The sequence below is a fragment of the Arachis ipaensis genome, chromosome B4 (genome assembly GCF_059453495.1).
Source record: "Arachis ipaensis isolate K30076 ecotype BB chromosome B4, ASM5945349v1, whole genome shotgun sequence".
Classification (NCBI taxonomy): domain Eukaryota; kingdom Viridiplantae; phylum Streptophyta; class Magnoliopsida; order Fabales; family Fabaceae; genus Arachis; species Arachis ipaensis.
In genome coordinates, this window is record NC_142439.1 from 141,652,013 (window position 1) to 141,665,439 (window position 13,427).

At 28.5% G+C, this 13,427-nt stretch overlaps 1 pseudogene; it reads right to left on the reverse strand.

Annotated features, from left to right (window-relative positions):
* Window positions 1–1,052: 1,052 nt before the first annotated feature.
* On the reverse strand, window positions 1,053–3,930 carry LOC107637262 (receptor like protein 27-like; annotated as a pseudogene).
* Between the last annotated feature and the right edge of the window lie 9,497 nt (window positions 3,931–13,427).

Below are 13,427 nucleotides of genomic sequence, written 5' to 3' on the forward strand. Positions count from 1 at the left end.
TGGCAGTGACAGCATTTTGTTCTTCTATGATCCAAACAAATACGCCTCAGAACTGCAAGAAAGCGACCTCTACTCATTTCTTTGAACAGAGATGTGTAGTTGTATCGACAATAATGTAAAATATGATGGGACATATCAATTTTGTTCTATGCATGTTTCCATATCTCAATAGCTTCAAATTTTACAACAGATGTTAATCATAATTGCTAAAAGAAATTTAATAGCATTGTTGACAAGAGTATATGACTATGCAATAATTTACAGTTAATAAGATCCTATTTGTAGTCATATGTGAACCATCAACATATATAGAACGGAGGAAATCAATATACCAATTACTTCAACATATCTAACTGTAGTTAATTGTGCATTCTTAAAATCATCTGATGCAAACTTCTTTTACAATCAAAAGAACCAGAATTCTACAGATTCCTTTCCATACTATGCTAAACTTCACATACTTCTACCGAAAAACATGTTTATGAATACTGTATAGATGGATATGTTAACCTTTCATACTCATTGGTAATTGCTCTCTTTTTTTCAAGGCTATGGTTTTGTTCCCTTAATGGGTTGTTCTGTGCTCCCTTTGATAGAGGTTATTGTCCCTATTTACAGGTGCTGTTGTAATTTTATTTTTTACTCTCCATTCGATTCCTATGAGAAAAATTAGTGCTCTTACTGTGAAAAAGAGAGAGATTGATCATCATTGCTTCTCCTTCCTTCTATGGTGTTGTTGACTTTAAATATTGAAAAAGAAGAGAAAGAAAAGCAGAAGAAAATTCCTGTTTTTGTTAGTAACTTTTTTAATGAAAAGATTTTAGTTTTTTTTCCCTTCTCTTATTTAGAATATGGATATTGGTTGTAATATTAGTTTTGTTAAAAAATCTCATTTATTTAGTACTGTTAGTGTTGGCCCAATTGATCTGCTTATAATCTTTTTCATATCAATGAATACTTGTTTTTTTGAAAAAAACAATTGCTTCTTTTTACATTTTAACATCCTGTCTTGAATAAGCATAAGCATAACTACTGCAAAAGGAAATTGATTATTGTATGCAAAGAACACAAAGTATGGCTTTTCTTATTCCAAAAATAGAAAAAGTAAAATAAATATATTACACACTATATTTTTGTTTTTATCATGTCTACTTTTATTTGAGTTTACAGATAGCTAACTCTTACGTAAGAGAAACACAATAACTTTAAATGCAAACAGAAAAATAAAAATAATCTAAGATTACACACATGAAAAGACCAACATCTAGACTTGTGACTTAAAAGATCTTTTTCAGCAACCTATAAACATCCACAGAAAAAGCATCTCCCACTGCTAACCCAACAACAAGGCCACCCCCATATCCAATTAGAATTACCATCCAATAAAATTCAAAGAAATATCCTGACTCAGAATCTTGATCACCATCAGGTTTTTGCAATGGAGGCTTAGGATGATCTTCACATTTCTTCAACAATTGAATCCCGCACAAATCTTTATTTCCCTCAAATGAATTATTATCAAAGGTAGAAAGTTGGCCATTTTCTGGTACTGGACCTGAGAGATTGTTGAAAGACACATTGAAAAAATCCAAGAAGGTTAGTTCTGTGAGTTGTTGAGGAATATTTCCTGACAGGCTATTGAGAGAAAGGTCCAGCACTTCAAGACTTGAAAGCTTTCCGAAAGAAGATGGGATGCTGCCAGTAAACATGTTATTGGACAAATTGAGCACAACAAGACCATTCAAACTTCCCATGATATCTGGAATCTCTCCCGAAATTTTGTTACATGAAAGATCAATGGCCACCATGTGATGAAGGTATTGACTCCCAAGATAATCCATGACAACTCCTTTGTTGGACATTGAAAATGGATGCGAATCAATATCTATTTCCGCATTGTCACTATGAATCACGTCCTTGAAATCCAGTTGCCTTTTGTTGGATATGATCATCGATTTGAAGCACATGATTATTTCTGATGTTAATTTCGTTGAGAAACGATTTTGAGAAAGATCAATGATTCGAAGTTGGGGAAATGTGTATTTCAATGGACACATTATAGCTCCGTGAAATTGATTATCACGTAAAGAAAGAACCTTTAACTTAGGAAGAGATCCCAACCAGAAAGGAAATGAGTCATTGAAATGGTTACGGCTCACATCAAGAAACTCAAGCATTCTGCAATTGACAAGTGCTCTTGGTAATTGACCGTACAACTTGTTAGAACTAAAATCGATCAACTGAAGGAGATTTCCTTTCACATAAATTTGAGGAATATTGCCTGTCAATTTGTTTCCTGAGACATTCAAAAGTTGAAGGGATTGGCTAAAGCTTCCCAAACATGATGGAATCATGCCAACTAAATTGTTGGAAGATAAATCAAGTTCCACAAGTGACTGCAGGTTGCATATGGAGGGGGATATATCTCCCATCAATAGGTTGTTGGAAACTTCCAAACTCTCAAGAGTTGTTTTGTTCCATAACCAACTCGGTATTGTCTTTATGTTGTTGTTTGATATGGAAAGAGTAGTCAACTCTTGCAAGTGTTGTATAAAATTGGGAAAATGAACAAAATTGCATGAAGTTAAATCCAAAGCTCGAACTTGAGAAAGAAATGTTACTTTGGAAGTGTTCTTCCCTTCAAGAAAAGACAATTTGTTGCCTCCGCCTAAACCAAGAACAGTAAGCTTTTGGAGCTTTGAAAGCATGTCACTTGAAGAGGAAATATGGAATTTCACCTTGAAGATCATTACGGGAAAGGACCAGGTAATTTAAAGTTGTTAGATTCATTATCCAAGTTGGAATTTCTCCATTTAAATTGCACCCACTCAATCCTAACCATCGAATTGGAGGAAGGATTGTCACATTGGCATCCCTATTTTGTGAGATCAAGGACAATTTGTTGGCAGACAAGTCAAGAATATTAAGTATCTTTAGCTTCAAAAACATGTCAAGTACTAGGCGGCCTTCGAAAAAATTAGAAAATAGATCTAAATTTACAAGATTCTCTAATCCAAAAAGAGAGCGAGGGATTTCACCATGAAAGCTATTATCTTCAAGAATCAAGTGAGCTAAATTGGTCAGGTTTCCAATGGATGCAGGTAATGTGCCCTGCAGATTTTGGTTTTCCGCAAAATTCAAATATGTTAAGTTTGCAAGAGAGAATATTCCGATAGGAAACTCACCATGTAGTTCACATTGGCGAAAAGAGAGTTTTTGCAGAGATGTAAGGTTTGTGAGCGTGTGAAATGGTGACAAAATTAAGGCCAAGTTGTTCAAGTCTTGTTGAGTTTTGAATTAAGCTTCGCAGAGTGGATTCCTTGAGTTGTAAACGGTTGATAAATGGAAAATCAAGCTGGTCAACATAGCTGTTTAGATCAAGGGACAACAAGTTGGACAAATGGGAAATTTGAGTTGGGACTTCACCTGACAATGTACTTTCTCTAAATTGAGAAATATGCAAATGCCTCAGTTGTGACAAATGACCTATCCTGGCTGGAATTTGCGAGTGATTGAAGTCATTGTCAGAAAGATCAAGGCTTTGAAGATGCACAAGTGAGAAAAGGGTGCTATTGGGATCCATGGAACCATAGAGTTGGCTGCTACTGAGATCAATGGAAATGACATGACCTGTGAGCTCATCACATTCAATGCCATCCCACAAGCAGCAATCTGTGGACGGATTCCAAGAAAGAGTTTTAGGATAACTGAAAGGATTGTAGGAAGCATACTTACTTATGAAGAAGCTTTGTTTAAAGCTGAGCAAGGCATTGCTTTCATGTTGATGGCATTCATGATGATGAGTACTAGTTGAATCATTCAAAGTTAAACAGTTTGTGAACAGGGAGGATGAGAAGAGGAGAAGAAACTGTAAGGAGAAAGCAAGAGAACACAAGAATTCCATTATTGTCAGTTGAATTGAATAGGTTTCAATGGATGAAATGTTTGGGACACTTGAATCGGTTTTTATAGGCAAGTATAAAGTGTCCGCGTTCTCTAAAATGGAGTGTATACTGGGTGGAGACTCTAACAACCATCTTTTTTCCACTACTATTTCACTTTGCTAACAACTTTGCATTTGACGTCGTCGTTCATACTTAACTGTACATGCAACTTCATGACTTCTCTACTCATATATAGTCATCTCTCACAAGTCACAGGGGACAATGTATCTTTCAAGCCTTATCTATATCTTTCTTTACCGCCACAAACTTCCTTGCTTTTGGCGTTCTAAGTTATGCACTTGTAAAAAGTGATATGTATATGTATTTTTCTTAATTCCGCTGTAGTGACGATAGATCATACATTCATACTCAATAGAGTGTGAAATTGCATTTCCGTTTGTTTTGGTGAAAACAAGAAAAAATGGTCATACAAATTTTTTAATTGAAATAATGGAGTTATAGGTCCATAAAAATTCAAATATTTTCCATATCATTTACACCTATAAGTCCATACAAGTCTCTTTAACCTAATTCACCTTACGCGTCACTATCTAACCAACTTTTCAATTAATGCGCAAATATATAATTGTCTTTTTCGAAAAGAATTCGTTTTTTTTCGTATTTCTTTAGTATTTTCGATTTACGTTCTCTTCCATCTCTGCGTTTCTTTTCGTTTGTTCTCTGCATTCTTGTCATGGCCGAAAATGAGCCATGACCGGCGCTCAGGAAAATAATCTCCAAGCAAGCCTAACTGACTCAAATATAAGTTGAATAAGAAAGTTACAAATATTTTAAATAAATTTACAGTGTCTAAAATATATAATTACCTATTTTTAACAAAAGGTAAAATAAATAAATATGGATGGATCCTACCTGTAACATATGGAGTATATACTTCTAGGAACTCGACAAAAAATAGGTACTCATTGTGGATCGTTTCTCTTGAATAGAAAATCTTACATAGTCAAGTATTTGATTTTGAAAAATATTTTTAAAAAAATAGGGTGAATTTTGCAACTCAGTGACTAGACAATACATCTATAATCCATATGAGATCATATAAACATTATTATCAAAGTAATTTTTAATTAGAAAATAGTAGTTGATAGTAATAAGTGAATCAATAAGGGAGTTCTCATACAGAAATCAAATCAAAAGTCCACACTTGGGCGGCTCCACCTCTAACGGTAACCCTTTCTTCTCGTGTATATGTACGGAATAACAGATCCAACGTGTGGCCTACACGTTAGGCTAGCAACGCCTCTGCTAGCTGAGGTCTGAGGCAGATGCATCTAAATTAACGTCATAACCGCTGTTAACTACGATTTTCTTATACGGACCTCCCAAACCAATTCAAACATATAATTTCGAATATAACAAATTCTTCGGTTTTTCAAACATGAGGTATCAATTCAAATCAAATAATACTTTCTCATCCAAATCATATTCAATCATATTTTCTCAATTTTAAGACATTTCAAACGTATTTCACAATTTTAAAATTAGTGAGTACTAACAAATACATTAATGTTTCAAAAATACATATTCGAGAAAATCAAATGCTTTAGAATAATATAAAACTTTTCAAAACATATATATAGTCTCATAAAAACATATAATCTCATGTGCATATTAAAATGAGCTTAACAAGTTCAAAGGATTTTAAAACCAATTTAAAATCCTTTAATTTAGATCTTTGTAAGTATAACTAAGTTCAAAGCACGTATATTGAAATAATTATAGACATAAAGCCAAAACATTATAATTATAAATGTAAAGTCTACTCACAATTTTATCCCAAGGGACCGAAGAGACCAAACCCAGAGTACCAAACTAAAAGGTACAAAAAAACGCAAAATTTGGACGGAGGCAGCGGCAGCTCTGATAGGCAAGCAGAACAGCAAACAGGGGCACAACAGAACAGAAGCGACGACGGCTAAAGGTAGAGCAACGATGACAACATCAACAACTGTGGTAAAACAGTAGCAAAAACAAAACAGAACAAGCAACCACTAACCAGGTTCGAACGGTGGTAAAACAAAATATTTCAGGACGTTACAATTCTCTTTCTTTGTTTTTCGCAATTTCTTTCGTTTTCTACATTTTTGAAATCAAGTTTTGAAATCAGATTTGAATAGTTATCTTATTGTTGAAGATAATGAATGATTCAAGTTTAAATTGTCAATTGGATCAGAGCAGAGTGGATTATTATTATGAATCCAATTAAGTGGCTGAGGTGTGGTTCGATTATAGTTAATGTTTTTGTTAATAGTTTATGATTCGGTAGGTGAATAATGTTGTTTTTGTTTGTGAAAGTTGTTGTTAATCGTTGATAATTTGAATTGAATGTAATGTAGGAGTTTTGGATCAAAAAAAATATTTTTGTGTATTTACAGCAAATTTCAGTGTAAAACTAAGACATTGATGTGTATTGTTTAAGAATTTTTGGTGGATTTGTACTTATAAGTTCTAAATAATTCAAAACTCTTCCTCTTCCTCCTCCCTCATCTTCTGCTGCTGTTTCTTTTTTTTTTCCATCATTATCACCATCTTCTTCTATTTTTTTCTTATTCATCTTTCCTTTTTTTGTTTTACCTTCTCAAGTTTCTTTTTGTTTTACTCTCTTAACAAGAATAAAAACAAAAAAATCAAACAAAGAAGAAGAAACATATAATATTGCAAAATTACTTGGAAGATGATGAACTTACATTCATTCAACTAAAAGAAAAAAAAGAAAAAAAAATGCAGCATTAGAGAAAATTTTTTCGTGTAGTTGCAACAAATTTCGGTATAAAACTAAGACATTTATGTGTATTGTTTAAGAATTTTTTGTGGATTTGTACTGATAAATTCTGCATAATTCAAAACTCTTCATCTTCCTCCTCCTATCTTCTGCTGCTTCTTCTTCTTCTTCTTTTTCATCATCATCATCATCATCATCATCATCATCTTCTTTTTTTTTTTTCTTATTCATCGTCTTTCCTTTCTTGTTTTACCTTCTCAACTCTCTTCTTGTTTTACTCTCTTAACAAGAATAAAAACAAAAAAAAAATCAAACATAGAAGAAGAAGAAACACATAATATTGGAAAATTACTTAGAAGATGATGACCTTACATTCATTCAACTAAAAGAAAGAAACAAATAAGAAAAAAAAAATACAGCATTAGAGAAAATATTTTTGTGTATTTACAACAAATTTTAGTGTAAAACTAAGATATTTATGTGTATTGTTTAAGAATTTTTGGTGGAATTGTACTGATAAATTCTGTATAATTTAAAACTCTTCCTCTTCCTCCTTCCTCATCTTCTGCTGTTTCTTCTTCTTTTTTTTTTTCATTATCATCATCACCATCTTCTTTTTCTTATTCATCTTTTCTTTCTTATTTTATCTTCTCAAATTTCTTTTTGTTTTACTCTCTTAACAAGAATAAAAATAAAAAGATCAAATAAAGAAGAAGAAGAAGAAACACATAATGTTGTAAAATTACTTGGAAGATGATGAACTTACATTCATTCAACTAAAAGAAAGAAAGAAATAAGAAAAAAAAAAGAAGAAGAAAAATGCAGCATTAAATAAAATATTTCTATGTAGTTGTAGCAAATTTCGGTGTAAAACTAAGACATTTATGTGTATTGTTTAAGAATTTTTGGTGGATTTGCACTAATAAATTCTGCATAATTCATAACTCTTCATCTTCCTCCTCCTCATCTTCTGCTGCTTCTTCTTCTTCTTCATCTTCTTATTTCATTTTCGCATAATTCTTTTCGAATTCAACTTTGAAACTTCCTTCACTTTTCGTGACGATTTTGAGAGATTTTTATCGTTGTTTGGATTTTGAGCGTTGCGGTTTTGATTGAAGAAAAAGAACCATTTGCCCTATTCAAGAGTTGGGAAGAAGTGCGTGTTTATACGCAATCTAAACTAAAGGTTATTTTTGTTAGATTTGAGCCAACTTATATACCAAAAAGACTTGTATATGTAGTAGACCTGATAAAAATTTTACAATGTAAGACATGATTTATGGACCAATAAATCTATCACCTTTTAAACTTAAAAATCCTAAACCCTAATTCTTTAGCAACATGGTACAAATTTATCACAAATTTTTTTGAATAATATTTTAAATTAGTTCTTAAGAAATTTTTAATGGAATAGTTTAATCATTAATAAATTTTAATCATCAAATTAGTGTCTTAATTTTTATTTTGCCGGCAAATCAATCCCATGTGAGATTGTCTATCTATATGAAGGACTTATCTGAAACTTATAAAAAATTTTAAGAATTATTATGTCTTTTAATAAATAATATTAGAAATTGATTTGTCTAACTTTTTACTTAAATTTGGCGTAGAAATTAATATGTCTAAAAATGGGGTTACGGACTAATTTAGTGCTTAAAATATTTTAAAAATTAAATTGTTCGACTAAAATTTTTTTGGACTGATTTAGAATATTATTCAATTTTTTCTCAAGAGTTTATTTAGTTCTTTTTATTTTTTAGAATCTATAAGGTTACCGTAAAACTTTTCAAAACCTACTTATTTTATTATTTTTTTATGAACATATGAGTAAAAACATCTATTAATAATATATTAAAACAGAAACAGAATACAAAATATTCTGCATATTCATTCTTAACCTCCTTAGTTTTTATCATGATGCCACATAGGATTTGGTGGCTCTAAATTTATTCTTAGATTTTTACTCTTTTTTCTTCAATTACAATAAAAAACAAAAAAAAATTACGAAAATCATTATAAAACCTCTTATTAAAATTATGAAACGTAACGAGAAATAAAATTCAATGTAAATCAATGTAATAATTTCACTTTAATTAAATTTTTGAAATGTTACACTATTTTAAAAATTCAATGTACAATTACTATATCTTACATTGATCCTAAGGTCAGATTATAAGAAAAAAAAATAATTTTTAAGATGCTACTAAAATTATCAAATGTTACACAAAACCAAAATTAAATGTACAAATTCTTTTAAGATTTCACAAAAATTAGAAATTTAGGTTTCTAACATAATGTCATGTCAATTTAAGTGGCTCCAAATTCATTTTTATCTTACTAAGTTTTTATCTTCTATCTTCTATCTTTATATTATATCCTAGGATTCTTATTATAGCCTTTTTATATGCTCTTTTACTTTATTTTTAGAGAAAATAACACTCCCCTCCCCTGCGAGATACTAAAATGACATTCCCCTCCCCTCTATTTATAAAATGTACACTCTTCTCCCTTATAACTTTTAGAAAACCTCATCTTTAATCCATTTTAATTTTTTTGTGTTAACTAATGTTAACTTTATCTATTTTTCAAGAAAAATAAATTATTTTTAACAAAATACTCTTTAGCAAAAAATTTATTTTTTTGTCATTAAATTTTACTTACCAAAATACCCTTTAATAAATTATTTTTTATTGATTAAATTATATTTTTACCAAAATATTTTTTAAAAAAATTAATAATTAAATTATTTTTTTTTAAGATATCCTTTCATAATTTTTTTAATTATTAAATTATAATTTTACCAAACTTTTTGTTAATATTTTTTTATATTTTACTATTAATTTTTAATATCAATATATATTATTTTAACATTAAATAAAAAATCATACCATTGTTAATATGTATAACAATTAATAGATATTGATATTAATATTGAAAAATAATCTTACTAAGATTTTTTTAATATTAAAACATTTTTTTAACACAAAAATTTTTTTGTGTTAACTAATGTTAATTTTATCTATTTTTCAAAAAAAAATAAATTATTTTTTACAAAAATACCTTTTAACAAAAATTTTATTTTTTTGTCATTAAATTTTGTTTACCAAAATACCCTTTAATAAATTTTTTTTATTGATTAAATTGTATTTTTCTCAAAATATTTTTAAAAAAATTAATAATTAAATAATTTTTTTCTAAGATACCTTTTAATAATTTTTTAATTATTAAATTATGATTTTATCAAAATTTTTGTTAATATTTTTTTAATATTTTACTATTAATTTTTCAATATCAATATATATTATTTTAATATTAAAAAATCTTAGTAAGATTATTTTTCAATATTAATATCAATATATATTAATTGTTATACATATTAACAATGGTATGATTTTTTATTTAATGTTAAAATAATATATATTGATATTAAAAAATTAATAGTAAAATATAAAAAAATATTAACAAAAAATTTGGTAAAATTATAATTTAATAATTAAAAAATTATGAAAGGATATCTTAGAAAAAAATAATTTAATTATTAAATTTTTTAAAAAATATTTTGGTAAAAATATAATTTAATCAATAAAAAATAATTTATTAAAAGGTATTTTGGTAAGTAAAATTTAATGACAAAAAATAAATTTTTTGCTAAAGAGTATTTTGTTAAAAATAATTTATTTTTTTTGAAAAATAGATAAAGTTAACATTAGTTAACACAAAAAAATTAAAATGGATTAAAGAGGAGGTTTTCTAAAAGTTATAAGGGAGGAGAGTGTACATTTTATAAATAGAGGGGAGGGGAGTGTCAATTTAGCATCTCGCAGGGGAGGGGAGTGTCATTTTCTCTTATTTTTATGTAGGTTACATATTATTTTTAATGTTAATGCTAATTCTTTTTAATAGGTATAAATTTGATTAAAATCTAATTTCTTCTCTTCTCCTTTCATATTTATCCCTCATTATTATATTTACTATATAAATCAATATTCACTTCACACATTTTTTTTAATTTCTCACATAAATTCATACCTCTTTCTCTTCCTCCTCCTCTCTCTCCATTCTTACTAATTTTTTGTACAACTAAAATTTGGTTGATGAGCATAGTTTTTTTTAAAAAAAAATTGCTAAACATGTGTATTAGATAATTGTATGATTGTATTCATTAATTTTTCTACTTCTTTGTATAATTGTATTCATAAAAAGTTATATAGTGTATTTGTCGTCTATATATTACTTTTCTTTTTTTCAACAATTTATATTTTTTTAAATATCTTTTAGTTATAATAATATTATTAAAAATACATGTTATGATTCATGAAAATTAAAATTAAAAAATTGAATATCTTTTTAATTATTAAAATATTAATAATATTTATATTTGTATTTTATCTAATAGTTTATTGTTGTATTATAGTATTTAATAATATTATTAATAATATTAATAATAGCATTTTAATAGTATTCAATCAATAGAATTGATGGTGCAAGAAAGCTGTCTTATAAAAAATAAAAATTTTAAAATAAATCACTCATAATTTGGTTTCTAACTCTCATGAATACCAACTCAAGAATAAGGTAGTGAAATGTAAATTTATTTATCTATTAGTAATATATTAAAACAGAATCTAAAATAGTCTCTACATATATTATTAGTCTTTTAACTTTCTACTGTTATGCTACGTCAATTTAAGTGATTAATTAATACATATTATCTAATTAAATTACCTTGTAGTCCTTCTATTTTCTATTTAAAATATTTTTAAATTTTTTTATAAAATAAAAAGATCCGTTACTATTCTTATATTTATTATGCAATAAAAAAGTTACTCTATGTCATCCATTGCAACAACATAGAATGTTTATACTACCATAAAAAATAACATCTATATAATCAATTTAGCATTAATCTTATAAGTTATAATTTCACACATTAAATGATCTAATTCTACAAAAAAAGTTATAGTATAAAAAATATTTATATTAATGATTTAATTCTAATATTGCATATTTTATTTGGAGAAAGATTTTATTTTATGATAATTTTTTTATTTATCTAATCTATATCTATCTATCAATTTATTTATAATATATAAAAAAAAATTGAATAATAACACAATAAATAGTTAACGTATTAGATAACTTCTAACATTATCAAACAAATATTTTAGTCCAAACAGTCAACCGGCGGAAAACAAAACAAGCTTCACCAACAAGTAGCAACACAACAAAAAGGAAGATACCAAAAGCAAAAAAAAAAAAAAAATGAAGTAGAAAACTATATTGAGAAACTTTTTTAAATTTACTACTTAATACATTTTAATCTTTGACAATTTCAAATGTATTAATGCATGATTACATAAAAAAAATACACAACTATATTATTTATTACAATTATTTGATTAAATTCTTCATATAAATATATACTATTTTATTTACACAAATTTATAAAAGCTAATAAAAAAAATATTATGTAAAATTTATAATTTAAATTCTCCGCGTATCGCGCGGGTTAAAATCTAGTAATATCTAAAATCAGTAGCATGTTTAATGAAAAAGTCAGATGAGTGAAAAAATAGCACATTGGTACCTATTTACAAGAATAAAGGGGATATACAAAGTTGCGAAAATTATAGAGGATCAAACTCATGAGTTATACCATGAAGTTATGGAAAAAGATGATAGAACGAAGGTTGAGACAAGAGACACAAGTAACAGAAAATCAATTTTACTTTATACCAAGCAGATCCACCACTGAAACTACATACTGTTAAGATGCACATGATGGAGCGGTATCCTAGTAATAAAAGGGATCTATATATGGAAGGTTTTGGAAAGGAAAAGAGTAAGAATCGCATATATTCGTGCAATTAAAAACATGTATGATGGGGTTACAATTAGAGTGAAGACTCAAGGTGGTGTGACAGAGGAATTTTCTATCGGTATAGGATTACACCAGGGATCATCTTTAAGTCCATACCTTTTTACATTAGTCTTGGAAGTACTCACAGAGTATATCGAAGAGCCTGTACTATGGTGCATACTTTTTTGCCGATGATATCGTCCTTATGAGAGAGTCAATGGAAGATCTGAATAAGAAGTTGGATTTATGGAGAGAGGCTCTAAAAGTGTATTGTCTGCGTATAAGCCGTAACAAGACGGAATATATAGAATGTAAATTTGGCCGCCGAAGGGAAAATCCTAATATAGATGTGAAGATTGGAGAAAACATCTTACGAAAAGTTAAAAGTTTTAAGTATCTTGGATCTATCATACAGTATAATAGAGAGATTGAACAAGATGTAAATCATAGGATCTAAGCAGGTTGGTCAAAAAGCGGAGTGCGTCTGGTTTAATATATGACAAAAAAGTGACTTTAAAATTTAAAGGTAAATTCTATCGTACTGCTATCAGACTGGTTATGCTTTATAGTACAGAGTATTGGGCGGTCAAAGGAGAGCATTAACATAAATTAAGTGTGGCAGAGACGAAGATGTTGAGATGGATAAATGGTCATACACATTGGATAGAATAAGGAACGAAGATATAAGAGAGAGAATTGGAGTAACACTTATTCTGGAAAAGATGGTAGAATTGCGTCTCAGGTGGTTTGGACATGTGAGAAGAAGACTGACAAAGCACCCAGTCAGGAAAGTGAGTGAGATAGAAGATGGACAAGGGGTGAAAGGTAGAGGATGACCTAGAAAGATTATCTATGAGGTGGTCAAACGAGATCTACATGT